The sequence below is a fragment of the Macrobrachium nipponense genome, chromosome 47, assembly GCF_015104395.2.
Source record: "Macrobrachium nipponense isolate FS-2020 chromosome 47, ASM1510439v2, whole genome shotgun sequence".
NCBI lineage: Eukaryota > Metazoa > Arthropoda > Malacostraca > Decapoda > Palaemonidae > Macrobrachium > Macrobrachium nipponense.
In genome coordinates this window covers 602,147-621,151 of record NC_087222.1, presented here as the reverse complement: position 1 = coordinate 621,151, position 19,005 = coordinate 602,147, and the positions used below count along the sequence as shown (strand labels likewise).

Sequence of the window (19,005 nt, the reverse complement as noted above, 5' to 3'; positions counted from 1 at the left end):
ATATCTCCTTTTTTATTGCTTTGGTGACCCATTCTGGCTCTATTTCATCTTGCTTTCCTTGTAGTATTAGCCTTCTCCTCATAGTCTTCTCGAGGGTGTTCGCTTTTGCTTTATCAATTGTTTCCCAAGATCTCCTTTTCTGTCATGGTGTCTTTATTTACTTTCTATATATTCGAGGTATATCCTGGTGGTCTCTTCTGTTATTTTCAGGTATTTAATTTCTTTTGCTTCATTTATAAACTCGCCATTCTTGCTCTCGTATAACAACCGAATTGGACTTTTATAAGGTGATGGTCTGATAGGACATATTCACACTTCTCTTCTTCCATCTCCTGACATTCAAAGTTTTTATACATATATTGATGACTGAGCCAGGATCATAGAACATAGGTTCACTCACTCAGTCATCATAAGTAGCCAGTGCCTAATTCTGTCTCACGTGGGGAAGGAATCATCAAGACTTCCTTACGTTATATTCAGGGGCGCAATGCTGCTGGAGGAGCATGAAGTACATGGTGTGATGAGAGAGAAGGAAAAAGGATTAGAGGTTGGATGCTTCCTGTGGGAACCTGTTGGTGACGGTGACAAAATATTAGTATGACATTACTAATAAGTTAATAGATATGACACAATTTTCCTGGTACTTATCCGCGGCAGCCTGGACTATGACAGTTGTGGTTTTTCTATGCAGTTTTACCTACTGAACAAGAATTTTAAGTAATATTTATTCGGACAACTGTAATTAACCCCCAGGGGCCAGTACTAAACACGGCGAAATACATTGGACGCCCCAATCCCTAGTGGATGTCGTATCCGCGGTTACGTTCCTTGCAGTCCTTGCGGAATGCTTCTGTAGAAATACAAATTTTCCACTTTTTCATTAAGTTTCGATAGTATTTAGATTTTTATACATTTGAAAAATAAAAAAAGGCTGGAACTGTACTACTGATACAAATCTGGCAACATAATAGTCTATAGTTGCCATATCTATAAACAGTCAAGTTTCATGACACCTCTACATTTCTACCAACCTCCTCTCTGGTCTCGCCACACACACACTTAATGTATTTCTGTGTGTATGTACACACGCACACTTACACTGGTACATAAGTATATGCATATAATCTTATGTACATACGATGTATATAAGTGTTTTCTGTTAATACATTAACGCTCTCTCTCTCTCTCTCTCTCTCTCTCTCGTGAAATGCATGATTTTATTTTTTCATTTGTTTGAGAATTATATTGAATTAACGATTATAATTAGTTAATGCAAACACGAAATGTGACATATATAAAAACAGTATAAGAATGGCAGACATTTGTCAGGCCCTAAAGAGCTCCGACACCTATTAAATTGGTACTGCACCCCTGGTTATATTCTCAAGGTCTCATAGTTTGGCAAAAAAAGAGTAATTGGATAGCCTTGGTGGATTGCATGCTTAATGTTGTTACTCGGTCAAAAACGGCTAAAAGCTTTACATAACACCACAAAGCTCCCTTTGCGGTTTCTAAATCACGGGAGATTATATCTCTCAGACCAATTCACTGCTAACGAGGATATCACCCCAATATCATTCATGAATCAAGTAATTTCACTTACTGAGCAGTGCGTTTAAACATGAACTCTGATCGTAAGTCGCTATGAGATACAACGAGAGGTATGCGCCTCTCTCTCTCTCTCTCTCTCTCTCTGTCTCTCTCTCTCTCTCTCTCTCTCTCTCTCTCTCTCTCTCTCTCTCAAAATCTTGCGAGTACTCACGGGTTGATTTTCAGACCATAAAGGACCGCTGTGTGTTACCTCGTTTCTATAAGTTACTTGAGTAACCTTAAAGTATGAACACAATAACAGTTTATCAGATCAATTTATATTCACCATTCATATAAGGTGGAACAGGAAAAATGAAATAAAATGGAAGGGTATTGCAACGCAATTGTTGAGTTTAAAGTAAAAATTAATTTAATAACTAAAGGCTAAACATATCAAAGAGTAATAACATAAGGGACAAGTGAAATTAAGAATTCAATGGGAATTATAACTAATTACCACAAAATTAAAAGAATCAGGGCAATCGCCCTTTCTATATCCACACACACATCACTACACAACACTAGATGACAGGTCACCTCAAAAGTTGAGCCAAGAAGCTGTTCGTTCTGTTGGGGAAAAGAGACAAGTTATACAAACCAGAATAGTCGAGTAAAGATATGGAAAATTCCCACTCTATCCACCCAAAATTGTTAGAAATGGTTTTTCAACTGTTTTTGGTTCTTTTTTTGGTGTGGAGAATAACATACTAAAAATCTACCAAAGTCAAAACACCGGAAAGTTATCAAATCCAAGATGGCCGCCAATACATTTAAATGCCATTAATTTCCTTATCATTTGCCTAGAACGATAAATAAGATGTCTATACCTACGTTTTGGAGGTTAAGGAATGCAATGGAAGAAGTGAAATTGTCATTTGATTATCAAAGCACCATGGAATCCAAGATGGCGTCTAAAATGAAAGCCAACTTGGCCTAGAGTAGTAAATGTGATGTCTTTACTTAGGTTTTCGGTGTAAAGGAATGAGATGAGTATGGTGAAATCAATGACTGTATGATATGAGATCAAAATAATTGTGTAATAATTCTACATACCTTCCTATCAAGTTTGAACATGAGTGCCACTGATATCAAACATCAAAAATGCCCGATAATTCTTGATGCAAATCAGAAAAGCTGCTTGAGAGATATAATTCTCTTGTTGGATTCCTTTTACACACTTATGAACTTGCTGGGCGCAATTGGATCTCTCATGAATGGTACTACAGGGCTGAAAGAGATTCTACAGATGGTATATGGTGAAAACTCAGCAGAACATGACAGGGAAAATCTGTTCATAGAGCTATCCGTGCCCACCTGCTTAAAGACAAATCTCTGAGCCACGTGATTGTTTCAGGTTTTGTAGGTGACAGTTCAGAGTTTGCATCAATAGTAGCTTAGTGTGAAGTTATGTACGTGTCATGGTTGTCAGGTCAGGCATCATAGGAAAGTGTTGTCAGTACTGATATAATGAAGAAAATCAAGCTGGCATTAGACAACCGCAGGACAGAACTTAGTGATAGGTCAAAGATAAGTCGTCTGTGGCTTAATTATCAGAAGATGTTGGCAGTTGCAAGAACATTGATCGTACCTGGTCTTGGTTATTGCATTTAAAAGCTGGTTCTGACTGTCTCCCAGAATTTGCTGTAGCTGGCCACTGTAGTTATCTCAAGTCTGCAGATTTCTGTCTATGTTCAGGAGATGGCACTACCCAGACGAGTTACACAAATTCTCCATTGGTCTTCTTCATGTGATACATCGTAGTGATCGGTACTGGGCAGGCCTTAGTGCTGATCTTTTTATTGAACAGACTTTAATGAGGTCACTAAAAGCCTCTGGTGGACTGACACGAGGAAGTGGAATGACAGAAAAGCAGAGATCTTTGTGGATAATGTCAGCTCCCATCTCTGCCGAGTATAACAGGGCAATGCAGGAACTTAACAGCCTTTACTGCAATACAAGTGAGCACCAGAAAGATTTGACCAATGCAAGGATGAAGAGAGATATTCAGACATACAAAAGGTCACGACCAAACTAGCATCTTAATCACCCTTAATTCTCTGAAGACTCCTCATTATGGAATGTAGTCAATGGCATAGTGGTGAATCCAAACGTGACTGTTCACGAATCAGTCCATTGAAAGGATAATCATTGAAAATATGATTAGATAGGCTGCTTTCACATACTCGTTTAAGCAGAAAGATAAAGCAGTAACTCTTGGTGATGCTTCAGCCATCAACGTTGCCCCAGATAAAAGTACTATAGATTCTGCAATCTAATTTCAGAGGCTTTTGGTAGTGGCAAAAACAGGTGATCTATCATTGGAGGATGTTTTATGATATGAGCTTAACCTATTCCATCCAGCTCTTTTGGAGACAAGAAATGCGTTTTGAGTGCCAGATAAACCACAGCTAGCTCACGCCATCTCTGACCATTTGAAAGATGCAGGTGAAGTTCCAAACAAATCAGTTCCTCAGACTGAGCATTATGTCCTTGACGGAGGGTCTTTATTACATTGAGTTCCATGGAAAAGGGACAGCAGTGACAGTGCAATAGCTAAATCGTATGCAGATTTCCACATTCCGACATTATGGGAAGGCAACAGTAGTTTGTGATGGATACACTGGAGCTCTATCAACAAAGACAACACTCACCAATGGCATTTAGGGCAGAAAGCCCTGTGGTCAGCTTCACTGCCGAGACAGCGTTTGTTGGCAAGAAGGAAGATTTTTTATTAAGATTTTTTGTCAAGGAATAGCAACAAGCAAGGCCTAATTGATCTGATCAGTGGTGAACTAAGGAAAGGAGGATACTAAGTCATCAACTCAACTGGCGATGCTGATGTAGACATTTCTAAGGCTGCAGTTGAAGCATCCCATTATCATGTCACTACTTTGATAGGGGAGGACCTTTATTTCTGGTCAGGTAAGTCGACTGCTACAGCAGTGTATCATATCAACAGTCTTAAGTCAGCCCTTGGAGATAAACTATGCTCCCAGTTGCTTTTCAGTCATGCCTTTTCTGGATGTGATAGTACATCTCTCATCTTTGGTGTTGGAAAAATGCTGTCTTTCCAAAGTTTATGAAAGGTAATTCTGTAATACAATACTTGCTGATCAGTTCCTCACCACACATAAGAAAAAAAATAACTGATTGAAGACACTGGAACCCAGGCAATGGTTGTCCTGTTTGGCGGGAAGGGTGCTTAGTTGCTGGCATCTTTGCACCTTAGCACCTTGTACAAGTAAATTGTATCAACAAATTCTTTTGTAGCACCAGAACGTCTACCCCCAACAAATTTCACCCTCTCAGAGTATACTACCAAATAATGAGATGGACTGGGAAAGAGAATGACATGGACTGGGGTTGGAAGTTAGTATGGACACTCAGTTAGTTGACACCAGTTATGGCAGGTATGAGTGCTGCCCCAGACAAACTTTTAAAGATGATTCATTGCAATTGCAAAACTGCCTGTGGAACACCACGATGTAGCTGCAGAGTGTATGGGTTACCATGTGCACCTGCGTGTGGACAATGCCAGTTACAATCATGTGCGTGATAATCTGTACAACCAGGTTACATTCATTGAAGAGGAGGATGATGTGCAGCAAGAGTAATAAGCTGTACTTGAGTCTTTTTTATAGTGAATGTTGAGGTACTGATAACAACTAAAAAAATGGTTTGATTCTAAGTGATGCATTCTTAAATTATATGTAGACTGTAGGTCAAATTAAATATGGCTTACAGATGCCATCTTGGATTTCTTGATGTTATGATAATCAAATAACAATTTCACTTCTTCCATTGCCTTCCTGGAACCTCAAAACCTAGATGTAGACATTATATATACCATTCTATGGCAAACAATAGGGAAGTTCAAGGCATTGAAATGTATTGGTGGCCATCCTAGACGTCATCTTGGATTTCATGATGTTGTGATAATTAAAAGATAATTTTACAGTTTCCATTGTGTTCTTTGACCCCCAAAACCAAGGTATAGACATTATTTTTATCATTCTAGGGCATATATTAAGGAAGCCGATTGCATTTCAATGAACTGGCAGCCATCTTGGATGCCACCTTGGATTTGACAACTTTTCAGTACTTTGACTTTGGTATATTTTTAGTTGTAGTTGCATCAAAGGATCAAGATCCACCAAATTGTAATATATTGATAAACAACATAAGTATAAAACAAGCTAACAGCTTTGTTTACCTAGGCAGTCTACTAACACAAGATGCAAGAGCTAAACAAGATATTAAGAGGAGGAATCTGATAGCTAAATACTCTTTTAAGAATATGAAAAATCTTTTAACAAATAACAGAATTGGAACTCAAACAAGAACAAGAGCTCTGAAAACGAATGTGTGGTCCACTCTCATGTATGGATCAGAGAGCTGGACAGTGATGTGGTTTTATAGAAGAATGCTGAGAATATCATGAACAGATAGAGTGACAAATGAGGAAGTGTTAGCAAGAACTGGAACACAGAGAGCCCTTGTAAGAGAAATAAGGACGAGACAAATGAATTTTATTGGACATATAATAAGAAGTGAGAAGACAGAGCATTTGTGCCTTACTGGAGGGATAGAGGGGAGGAGAGCGAGAGGTAGACAAAGAGTAAAATACTTGAGATTAAACTGTAAATCAACCAATACAAGCGGCTAGAGACCAAGAGAGGCGGAGGCAAATGACCGCCAATGTCCAAGACACAGCACTTAGATAGACAGATAGATATTTAGTATGTTATTCTCCACATCAAACAGAACCAAAAACAGTCAAAAAACCTTTTCTACCAATTTTTTAGGGTTAATCCTTATTTACTCAACTAGAACTGCCTTTCATAGTTAGCATGAACATAAAAACTTTATGATAATTATCAAGTTCATTGTGTAGTGAATTATTTGGTGGTGTGTGACAACATAATTTTGGATGATGTCATGCTCATACACGCCACAAAGGGGCGTGCAGAGGAGTGACCAGAGGGGCGAACCACTACCCTTCCTTTCCCCTCCCAATCTCTTGACCTCTCCTGATGGTGTGAGGACCAGAGATTAAGACAGGTAGCTGGGAACTGATGATTTATTTACAGACAAACTGGGTTGACATAGACAGGTGCGGACGGATAAGTGGTACAGCCTTACACCTAGAGCGGAAATGACTCTGAGACAGTAGATTTGTTTTCTTACAATCAACATATAAAGATAATATGGCGTACAAATAATGAAATTATATGTGCTATACATCAGCGGAAAGGCCGCAGAATGCTCTATTGGATGGAAGTAAAGACAACGTGACTTGATGATTGGATACAATGAAAATAGGGGAAAAGCATTGTCCTTACAATGGCTTCTCTGGTGAGAGGTACAAACAAGATCTAATAATAACGCCTTCAACTATCACTATAGTGATATGGGCAGAAATTCACCATGAACAATTTTATATATATTAGGATAAATGAATTATCATAACTAATATAGTACTTATATTGCGTTACTAAAACATCTACTGACATTTACATCAAAAGACTTCGTCTTTGTGTAAAACAATCTTTCCATGCCAATAGAGATGTAGCCTACATATCTTTACAAAAATACATAATGCGAATATATTTGGTCTTCACATGAATACAAATACAGTAACAGTTCTTGTCTGTCGATTGCCTGGCAGACGTCAATTCACAATAAAAAATCAATCAATAATCTCTTATGAAACATACTAATACTAGTAACTCTTTAGTAAGAGATATATAGATGACATGGAAACAAGTGAATACACAAAAACCATAGAAAAACTGTTGGAGAGTAATTCATCACAGGAAGGGTCAGACCCCATTTTGCTCAACAGACAAAATTTTTAAGTAGTGGTTCTTCTTCAAAATGTTTTGCATTCATTAGTAAAACCCAATTCTCTTATTTGTTTCCACATCTTCTTCTCCTCAATATTACTATCTGGGGATATTAGGAACTCTCTTCAAATCATCATGAACCGAAAGAATTTTGTTTGAAGCTGGTATCTGTAAACTTGGAACTGCCAATAAATTAATAGCAGGGAATGGTTGCTACGGAATGGTCAGATGGCATACCTGGAAAGCTTTTGATGCATGGTGTCTGTTACAATGAGGAAGAGCTGGATGCCTGTTACTTCATATATGGACTGCATCCAGAAGATTGCTGAAGCCATTGGAAAACGAGACAAACAATATATGAGATGCATATGCAAATATGCTACCAAGTGCCCATAGAATAAGAAAAGACCTTCAGAGATTTGATGAATCAGTATAAGGGCATCCTACAGCACTGCTTTGGTTAATGTATATTGAAATTATTCTGATTTCAAGAGAAATACTGAAGCTGCAAAATAACCTGTAAATGGCAAGAGCATCTTGATGAAGTAGGAAAAAGGTTGCCATATATGGTTTGTACTAGCCATACAAAATAGTAGTATGTATTCCTCACTATTTGCATGGGTCACTTTACAATTCATGAAGCCAAAAGTTATGTTAATAACGTATGGACTGATATGGCCCTTAACATATAACAAAGAGGCCAAGACACAATTCTTTAAAGGCTATCTACGGTACATAAGACAAAAGATACAGTTGCTGAAAACTATCTGGATCTATTCAGGCACAAAAAGATCAAAAAGCTGTTAATTATATGAAATAGCTGATTACTCATAATCTAAAAATTCATTCATCTCCACATCTGATATGCTGAATATTGCAACTAGAGAAATATTTCAGAGCATAAATATAACATAAAAAAACTTAAAACCTTTGTCATAAAAAGTAATAAATCTGGAAAATCTGATACATCAGCAAAATTGTATAAAGAACAGAACAATATTATTCAGAACTTGCACTTCTTGCATAGTGTCGACGCCAATGCACTGCTATGAATAGATAGAGTATCCAACCTCGCTCTTTGAACCAAATGATTATGGCACTGTCAGAGTATGAGGAAAGGAAACAAATCAAAATACATTGCAGCAGTTATGAACCAACTGGGCGGAAACTATTGTAGTTATGCTTGTGGATGCAATCATTCACAACCATCAAGATGTACCACAATCAGTGATGTATCAAGGAGCTGTATTCAGAAGTTGATGGAATAAAAACCCAAAGCATGTGATATAGTGCATTTCACAGGAGATTGTTATGACAAACATACAAGTTGAAAAGAATTAACATTTTCACTTACAATTTTATAAGTGAATACAAAATTACATTTGAATTAAGCTTAGAAATACAAATTACATTAAATAATTACAGAATAATAACATGAATAACATTACATGGGGATAAAAATCTTTAGAAAATAAATTTATTTAAATTTAAGTCACTTGTTAACAAAATTGATCACAAGTATTCCGTCCCAAATTTGACTGTTTATCAAACCATTAATTAAGTAATTAACTACTCTTTTGATGCCCCTCAATTCAGTGGCCCTACACGTCCCAAATCTTCATTAAGTAATTAATTAAGTAGACCCTCCAACTTTTTCTTTATTAAGTGATTAATTAAACTCTCCCACTTTTCTTGTTTCATGTTGAAATTGAGAGGGTTTTTCCTCCTTTTACACCTTCCAAACTTGCCTATTCCTCTCGATTTCCCTGTCAGTGGTGGATGATCTTGTAGGACGACTTCGTCATAGGTCACAGCACTTGACCTTTGACCTGGACTTTGCACGTACCATTCTGTAAGGAGAAGATGCTTTTTCTCTGCTACCCTGAGGGAGTTCTCCCAGGGGATTCCTCAGGGTAGTGTTCTAGTGCCATTCCCTTTTGCTGTTTCTTTAAGGGGGTTCCTCAAGGTAGTGTCCTCTCACTGGTAGTTCTTCACGTGTCTCCTCAGAATGTGCGACGAGAAGCTGCGGTTGCACTCGGCGCAGGTGTAGGGCTTCTCCCCGGTGTGTGTGCACATGTGCCTGCGCAGGTGGCACGAGCCGGTAAAGCTGCTGGGGCATTCAGAGCAAACGAAGGGGTTCTCCCCTGTGTGGCTCCTGACTGACATGGGCCTTGAGGTGGCTGGACTGCGAGAAGGTGCTGGGACACATAGTGCAGGCAAGGGTCCTCTCACCCATCTGGCTCTTCAGCTCAAAGAAGCGGGAGAAGCTGCCGGGGCACTCAGAGCAAGCGAAGGGCTTCTCACCCATCTGCTTCGTGTGGACTGTCAGGTTGTGAAGCTGGTCTGGCACTCAACGCAGGTGAAGGGTTTCTCCACCGTGTTTAGTGCGCATGTGTTTGAACAAGGAGCTGGAGCTGGTGAAGCAGCTCTTACACTCCGCGCAGGTGAAAGGTTTCTCCCCTGTGTGCATTCTCATGTGGAGCTTCAGGCGATAGGGCCAGGGGAAGCGACTCTCGCACACTGTGCAGGCATAGGACTTCTTCTTCACAGGGGCCCTGGGTGCCTCCTTCTTCACAGGGGCCCTAGGTGCATTCTCCCTTGTGTGGATCCTCATGTGCCTCCTGAGGTGGCTCGATGTCAAGAAACGACACTGGCACTCCGCGCAGGTGAAGGTATGGGTTCTCAAGTGGATCTTGAGGGTGCTCGGCCTTGAGAACCTGCTGGGGCATTTAGTGCAAAGGAAGGGCTTCTCACCTGTGTGGCTCCTCATGTGTTCCTTTAAGTGGCTTAAGTGAGTGAATCGCCTCTGGCACTCAGAGCAGGTGAACCCCTTCTTCCCGGCAAGCGCCAGATCTCTGCTTCTGGCCCCATTTCCGCAGCTTTCAGAAGGCCGTTCCGGTTCCAACAGTTCCCCGCACGAAACAAAGGATATTTCGTGGATGTCCTTTGGAGTCTCACTCACCTGTACGTCAACATCTTCCTTAATCTCCTTAACGTACTCTTCGTCAAAGCTCAGCGGATCTCTCTCAAGCTTGACTGAGGTCTTGCATGGATACTTCACATCGATCTTATCAGGACCTATGAATTCCGGCTGAGCGTCCGGCTCTGCCTTGATTTCAATGCAGGATTCCATGAATGAAGAGCTGTCAGTGGCACTGACCACAGGCAGGTCTTCTTCCATGGTCTCATTTTCCTGTTTGATTGAGGACAATAGTAAATGACCTCCAGATTCCATCTTCAAGGATGGGGTGCCCAAAATAATGTGCTGGAAGTCCTTCTCCGGATTGCTTAAAACAGAGACCTGTTACATGCACTCTCTGTCATTAGCTTTCACAAGGTTCCACGATTAAACTGTCTTCTCGTAACCAGCATTAGGTAAGGTAAAACCATTAAAATAAAATCATTATAACATAAATTAAAAAGTTAGAAAGTCTATATAAACATCAGTCTTCCGTGGGTTTGTCAAAAACGGACATCTGTTACCCTCACTCTCCCTGGCATCAGCTTTTACAAATCTCTGCAATTAAAATCATTCATTACGCTCACCTCTTGAATCAATCTTCCATGATGAATCAAAAGACTGAAGGCATTTTCAAACTGGGTAATGTTCAGTAACATCAAATGCAACCTCCATTTGTCAAAGACACAATATTATTTTAACATTAATTTTGTTGCATTAAATCTTACCCATTTCAACATTCGGAGTCTTTGTAGATTTGGATGGCAGGATCTTGCTAGATTCTGTCACACAAGTAAGAATCTGAAACGAAAAAGAGAATAAATTAATTTCCAGAAAAAATGACACGATATAACTTTAAAATAGATCATATTTACATTATAATAATAATAACCTTGATTTACAAACTGCCAGCCATCTCCCAATTAAAAGTAGGCGTTGTGGACCATTCCACTGTACAAATATTACTGTATAAATATTATTGCAATTGTAAACTGTAATAAGTTTCTTTGTAGCAGCCCTTCCTCAAGACCCTGTATCTGCTACATTCCCTTTAGTTTCTTTTGCAGTTCCTCTCTTCATAGTCTCTTTCTTCCATCTTACTTTCCTTAACCCTGTCCTGACAGCTGTTCCACACACCTTCAATTGCAACACATTTTTTTCTGCTGTTACAACTTTCAAACTTTTTTATTAAGCTTCATTTACCTTACAGCCATGAATGACCTCACCATAGGTCCCAGCTTTTCTTGGCCTTGGCCTGAATTTTATGCTCCCGTTCTATCCGACAGTTAATGTCAGTTTTCATTGTGACTGCTTTGGCATATTTTCCAAATCCTCCTTCCGCTGAGAATGGAGGGAAAAAGACAGTAAAGTAATTCTGCTGACATCTACCCCTGACAACAACAGCCATACAGAAGTGTGGGCCATGACTTCTCTTCCTCCCTACTTCCCTTTGCAATGATTTATTTTGGAACAAACTTTCACTCTCCATTCTCACTAAATTCAAAGATCCGAGAACCAGTCTCCAGTTCGTTACCATATACAGCATCTATCCTGTGGACCACCTGGAAAGTCTCCATGGACCAATAGTGGTCCATAGAAGCACTGTCCTAGAGAAAAAATTCAAATAGATGTCTATGCTATTCGTGGGTCACATTTTCTCAACAGGTAAGCTTAAGTGTGTAGCGACCTCTAACAATAAAATGAAATATGAAATTCAGGTCAGAGGTGAAGCACCGTGACCCACGATGAGGTTATTTGGCGCTGAAAGGGAAATTGAAAGGAATATAAAGGTTTCGAAGACATAACAGGAGGAAAACACCTCAACTGCAACACGAAGAAACAATTGTTAGGAGAGGGATAAGGAAAGTAAGACAAAATCAAGAGATTATGAACGGAGGTACTACAGCCACGGAAAGGACAATGCACTGATACCTACAGTCCACTGTGTGAGGTGCAAAGACAAACAAAAAAGGATCTACATATGGTAATACTCTTCAGAGCTTGTCTGTCTTTTTTATTCAGTTTCCTGGAGTTTATTCTTGTCGTCTCTTTATTTTCCACCTCACAATAAAAGAGAGAGAGAGAGAGAGAGAGAGAGAGAGAGAGAGAGAGAGAGAGAGAGAGAGAGAGAGAGAGAGAGAGAAGAGAGCGGAGAGAGAGGACGAGGGAGAGAGAGAATGAGAGACGGAGATGGGAGAGATGAGAGAGAGAGAGAGAGAGAGAGAGAGAGAGGTTTTATCAAGCAAAATTTAAAAAAATAACCTGACATTAGTACCTATGCCGTACACCTCAAGTTCATCAATTAGGCGTGGGTTGCTTCAGCTCCAATCTTCGATGACCTCTGACGTGTTCCCGGGCCAATGACAGTGGCTGTGCATCGCTAGTTACCTGCAAGTTAAAAAGAAATTGACTGTTGCTTACATCGTTAAGCTTAGGCCAACTACCAACGGGGATTGATGCCAACATAAATCAAAAACAATCTTTTTGTAAGTCTTACACATTCAAGTCTTCCTTTACAAATCTGCACTTAAAAAAGTGGACTGCACAAACTTACAAGTTCTAAAAATAAAGTGTTTTTCTCTTGTTTCTCTTAAAGGATCAAATTGCAGGGGTACAGTAAGCCACATGGGGATTGTACAACATCGAAATGTGCCATCTGTCAGGATTTTAAACAAATTTTGAAATATGCAAATTAATCACTTAATTCAATTAAGCCTTTTCATACATAAATTATTATTTACAACTTCTACTCATAAAAAATATATATAAAAAAGCAAATTTGCTGAGAAAGGAACAACTTTGGGCTAAGTTCGGCTAAGGCTAGGGTAGGACACACCCTCTGGCTCCCTATGTCAGGTTAGCATAAGGGGTCGTTTGCAAGTCTATAACCTATTTTGTGGGTAAGATCAAAATTTTTGAAAGTAAATTGTATTTTTCCTAACTATACAAACCTAAGGTGCTTTATATTAGAAATTACATATTTTCAATGTAGTGAGGAATTGTAACTCATCCGAAAAAGGGTTGGGAAGAATAATTAGAGTCGGAGACATTAATGCAAAATTCAAGGCAGGGTTTGCATTATTGCCAGTCTCCTTCCTCCCCTTGTTAGATAAGAAAAATAGAAAGGAAACTCGATGTGCAAGCTTATGGCATCAAACGCCCGACCAGCAAGAGTAAGTTCAAGTCCTATCCTCAACCTGAAGGAAGAGGAGTAGAAGGACAAGGTGGGGAAGGTGGAGAGGCCAGTCACTCTCGCATCCTTCTTACCCCTAGAACTGCACACCATAGGCGAGATACAACTTGTCCTCTTGAAGGAGCCGGGTAAGCAAACACAACTTGTGACCATCCCCCACCAGTCCAAGGAAAAGAGGTTCCAAGGACCTGTAGGCAGACCCCAAAGAAGGAAGATATAAATGTGGTCATAATGAGACCATATCTACCTTCCGGTTCGACATATTCATTGGAGTGATGAAATGTACCCAGCCACTGGCACTGCTCACTCTCTCAGAAGGCTAACAGTGGACGTATCCCACTGCAGAGAAGTCTATCACGATCTCATAAGACTCGGAGGAAGACGTGTCATTAGACACTTTTGCATTGGATAAAGGTATCAACACTCAATGAAGGGTGTCCATCCTTCATGGGTAAAGCAAAGCACCAATAGGACAAAGTATAGACTGATCTGGATCACCAAATACAAAGTCCAAAGCGCAGGAGATCATGAAGGATTCAGACTCGTCAACAGATGCCAAATGATTGCGCTGCTGCGCATCCAAGAAGTAGTCACAACACCCTCCCTCTGATGGGTGATGTTGAAAATGAATCATGCAAATCGTCTATCTTGTTCGCCATCAATGTTTAGAGACATGATGATGATTCTTGCCACGTATGCGCACATTAGACAAGAGTCAAATGCCTTATAAAGACTGAGGTCCCTGCGATGGCACGGATGAATTGGAGAGAAGTAAACTCTCACGATTCTGATCATAGAAAAAGCCCCGTAAATGAGACCAACCAGTGAAGACAGATCTAATCCTTGGTGTTTTACAGAGGACTGACATAGTTATTCTGCTATTTCATTGCTGCTAGGCGAGAAGGTCGGTGCTAGCAATGAAGGCGAGTGTCTTTCAGTAATGAAAACACAGGGGTTGTACTGCCTGAAGAACTGCTTCTTGAGGGTTGGATCAGGGAGGAATTTTCTATTTACTTTGGAAGCAGAGCTAGTCGGGCAGGGAACAAGCAAAGTCTTCTGTCATTCATTTTCAATTTGGGGTGAACAAGGAATAATATAAAACCTTAAGAATTAGAAAATGTATATTAGAAGACAAAACAAATTGTCTGAAGAAAATCATTCTGCGTTATCACAGCAGCCGATGTGGCAGGTACGATACTAGGCTACAGACTTCCATTGTACCGTTGGGTAAACAGAATGATGGTAACGAGTCTAATGAGATATATCTCTCTCTGAAAATTCTTGCAATGGCAAATGTGGACCACGAGACATGGGCCTTATGCGAGAATTCCAAGACAACCAGAGATCTAAGTCTGTGATCCGGGCAGAGAGATTCGAATTGACAGTTATTCCTTGACAGAGGAGAAACAACGCTAAAACGAACAGAATCTCGGAGAGAGAGCAGTATTCTGCCACTCACTCAACTCCTTATACTGAGTTGCCTGGTAGTGCATTCCATCTGCTAGAACCATCGAGCGCAAAAAAGATACACACGAGCATCTGCATTTTAACAGAAAAGGGAGGGAAGAAAACCCTCCTATTCGGTGAAATGCATATGCTGTGGTGTTGTTGCTGTGGTGTTGTTGGGAAACGATACCACTAGTTATCCCAAAATCAAAACCAGAAACTCTTGGGAGACCCGAAAGGCTGTCCTAAGTTTCAGGTTAATTAAGAGCAGGTAATCATCTCGGTCACATAACAGAAGAATTAACTTGCAGATATGCGCCTATAACTAAGACGATGCAACTGACAACAGAAGCATGTTGCGAGAGAAATATACTAGTATATTCGTAGGTTCCTGTAAATCGTGCTCCACCCAAATTCTTCTTCATTTGAGAGACAATAATAAGGACTGAAAGCAGACTTCCTTCATTCTCTAATGAAAAGAGCGAGGGTGAAGTTGTCCCGAAGGGAGACTTCTCCGGTGATAACAGGATACTGAACGGAATGACGCATGTTCAGTAAGATCCTAGGATTGAACCAAAAACAGTCTCTCGGATTTGAACTCTGGGGAGTAGACTCTATACAGTTCCTCTTATTTCCTTTTTCATTCCTTTGTAACCAGGAAGTAAAGGGAATAAAGAGGAGGATTGACTGTTCTTGTCCGCTCTTCTCTGAATGTGCAACATTTTCATTCTGTTCAACACAACATTCATTTCCTACAACCATTTCGTTTGCGCAAACGCAAGCGATAGTTGACCAGAGTTGAATGCAGTAAAAGCTGGCGAGAACTTGCCGCACCTTGCTACGCATCTATCTTCTCCATGATCGAACCTCACGAAATGGACTACACAGGAACCTCCTCCTATCTCCTTCAGAAGCCTTGTACCGAGGAACAGCAACATCAATCTTGGCACCTGAAGAACAGCCATTCCTAGCTTTCACACGTGGCTCTGAGACATCAATGTGGCTCGGTCCCTTCTCTCGCCCTGCGTCACTATCATGATGGAGAGATGATTGCCAATCACTGACTGTGGATTGTACACTTGGAAAGACCCGTATACAAGTACCCAAAGCAACCCTGGTTCCATGAGCAGCGCCCTTGGAACCAGAGCAGGAGAACGAACCTGGGTTCGAACTCCTGGGGCTCCCGAGACACTATATTTTGGGGATAGCGTCCAGTTTCCCGCTCCGGAAGGAGCAGGTGAGCTGAAGAGACAGCCAATTGCTCCTTCAACAGGAAAGGATGCAGACCCATAAAAGCGTCGAGGTTTTTTATCCTTACTGCCATCACAACTGAAAAATCCACAGTGCTTATTTGATTGTTATTATACACATTTTGGTCGCAATTCACTCCACATTGCACTTTAAACCAGTTGCTGTTCCTGGTTCCTAAGCGAGCATGCCACAAACACAGTTACGAACAGCAGACGACGAAACTGCAAAGTTTTATTCCCTAAATTGTTTACTTTACTCGTTATTTAGTTCAAATTTACTTTGTTGTTTAAAAATTTTAATTTAATTCATGTATATTATCCCTTTCTTGCAACCAAATTACCCGGAAAAATTACAGACATTTCTAAAGTAGATACAATCAAATGTTTCTAACATTTTCGTACATCTGGCTGCCAAAAACCATAGAGGAACGACTACGGATAAGTGCATAGAGGAACGACTACGGATAAGTGAATTATATACATATTTTTTTTTTTTTGCTTTTTTGTTTTTGCTAGCACTTTTCATTGATTTCCAGTCTATTTTTAGTGATTTTTGAATTTCTTTAATAACCGTATGCCAGAAATAAATGTAACCTTTAATGTTTGCATGCTTTAATATTTGCATGCTAAGAATGGCAAAATCATCGTTGCCACATTAGTGGAGGCTTCACACAGACGCCGTTTCATTATTATAAACTGTTTCCATGAATTCTAGTTGTCATAGTAACGCAATAATGGTAAAATTGCTTTAATATTTATGTATATATACTTCCAATACATAGCCTAATTTCACCAATATGAAATTTTCATTATTAAAATGAAGTTTTATTGTATACTTACCGAACAATTATACAGCCGTGATTTCCACGAGCGGCAGAATACTAAATTCAAATTTAGCGCGTAGGTGTCGCCAACACTGGTGGTGATGACGTCATCTCCCTCCACTCGCGGGAGAACCAGGTACAACTGCCCAGGTGAATCCAATTCTTTCTGCCCGTCCGTCCACCTAAGGGGAGGAGGGTGGGTATAATCATAATTGTTCGGTAAGTATACAATAAAACTTCATTTTAATAATGAAAATTTCATTTTTATTGTAGTGTCTTACCAAACAATTATACAGCTGATTACACATTTATGGGAAGGTGGGATTCAGTGGACCACTAGTATTTCTAAATGGTTACATTTATTACAATACCAGTAAACACTCAAGGTGTCTGTTGTACCTTACCTTGTAAGAGAGCTACAGCAGACTGTTACTGCCTCTGGTCGGTGCTCTTCTTACTATTGTAGAGGAATTGGAATTTGACCAAAGTTAGCCTCTACAGGAGTGGAATCCTTCCATAGTTCAAGCGAGTCAAGGCTGACTGACGGAGGATAGTAACAACAAAGATTGCCCTTGCCCTGGGCTAAGACCAGAAATTCAATCATACAAAACATTTGTCATCAACACCAGATTTAAAAACATATATACCCAACCATTGTAAAATCTGACCTAACAGACTGGTGAGTATCACAGGTACTCAGTACCCCCAGCTTCCCTTGAACTCGACAACCTATTCAAGGTGAAAAGTTAGCATAGAGGTGACGACCCCTGTGCCGTTTCTCCCAACACCATGCCAGAAACCGCCACCGGACCTAACGTTTTACAATTCTCGAAAACCGTTTCTATCTCTTTGAGATAATGACTCGCAAAAACCGAATTCGATCTCCAGAACGTGCTCTGAAGAATCGAAGCTAAAGATAAATTCTTTCTGGATGCTAAAGAAGTTGCCACTGCTCTAACCTCGTGAGCTTTAACTCTCAGAACGGAAAGATTGTCGTTCTCGGACTGCGACGAGCTTCCCTGATAAGCTCTCTAATAAAGAACGATATAGCGTTCTTAGAAAGAGGACGAGAGGGATTTTAGAACCAATATGCCAGAGCTTAGAAGATTGTCCTCTAATACCCTTAGTGGCAAACAGATACTGCTTAATAGCCCTGACTGGACATAAGAGCCTTTCTTCCTCCTCATGTCCAACCAAATCGGATAAGTTCCTTACCACAAAACTCCTCGGCCAAGGATTAGAAGGATACTCATTTTTGGCTAGAAAGGTCAAAGATACCGAAAATACAGCATTGCCTTGAGAGAAACCGACTCTTTTGTCTATAGCGTGCAATTCGCTGACACACTTAGCAGAAGCTAGTGCAATAAGAAAAAGTGCCTTCTTAGTCAAGTTCCTGAGTGAAGCCGACTTCAAAGGCTCAAACGTGGCCCCATGAGAACTTAAGCACCACATCTAAGTTCCAAGCCACTGTATCCTGCGGGAGCTTAGTGGTTTCGAAAGACCTAATGAGGTCCGACAGATCTGAATTGGAGGAAATATTCAAACCTCGATGTCGAAAAACTGAAGAGAGCATGGCTCTATATCCTCTGATCGTCGAAGGAGCCAGTTTCTTAGACTCCCTAAGAAATAGAAGAAAATCTGCTATTTCTGTTAAAAAGGTCGCAGAAGTAGAGACTTTAGCACTTCTACACCACTCTCTGAAGATTCTCCACTTCCCTTGATAGAGTTTGTTAGAAGACTCTCTCCTACAACGAGCGATAGCTTCTGCAGCTCTTCTTGAAAACCCTTTCACTCTGACAAGATTCCGGACAGTCTGAACCCTGTCAGAGCTAGAGCGGACAAGTTTTGGTGGAACCTCTTGAAGTGAGGTTGTTTGAGAAGCCACTTCTCTGGAGGA

The 19,005-nt window shown here is 40.2% G+C and overlaps 1 protein-coding gene across 9 annotated transcripts in view; it reads right to left on the bottom strand.

Annotated features, from left to right (window-relative positions):
- Nucleotides 1-19,005, bottom strand: part of LOC135204657 (gastrula zinc finger protein xLCGF3.1-like) — a 316,463-nt gene that overhangs the window by 276,440 nt on the left and 21,018 nt on the right. For 3 of the 9 annotated variants that reach the window (XR_010312276.1, XR_010312275.1, XR_010312270.1), the window contains exons 2-3: nt 12,671-12,783; nt 7,060-11,196 (exon numbers count right to left, since the gene is read on the bottom strand). The exons of 1 other annotated variant lie outside the window; for it this stretch is intronic. The gene's annotated coding sequence lies outside the window, so the exon portion shown is untranslated. Of the gene's footprint in view, nt 1-509; nt 570-7,059; nt 11,197-12,670; nt 12,784-19,005 lie in introns of those variants that run through there. 5 more of the 9 variants (XR_010312274.1, XR_010312271.1, XR_010312272.1 and 2 more) reach the window with 5 other exon arrangements.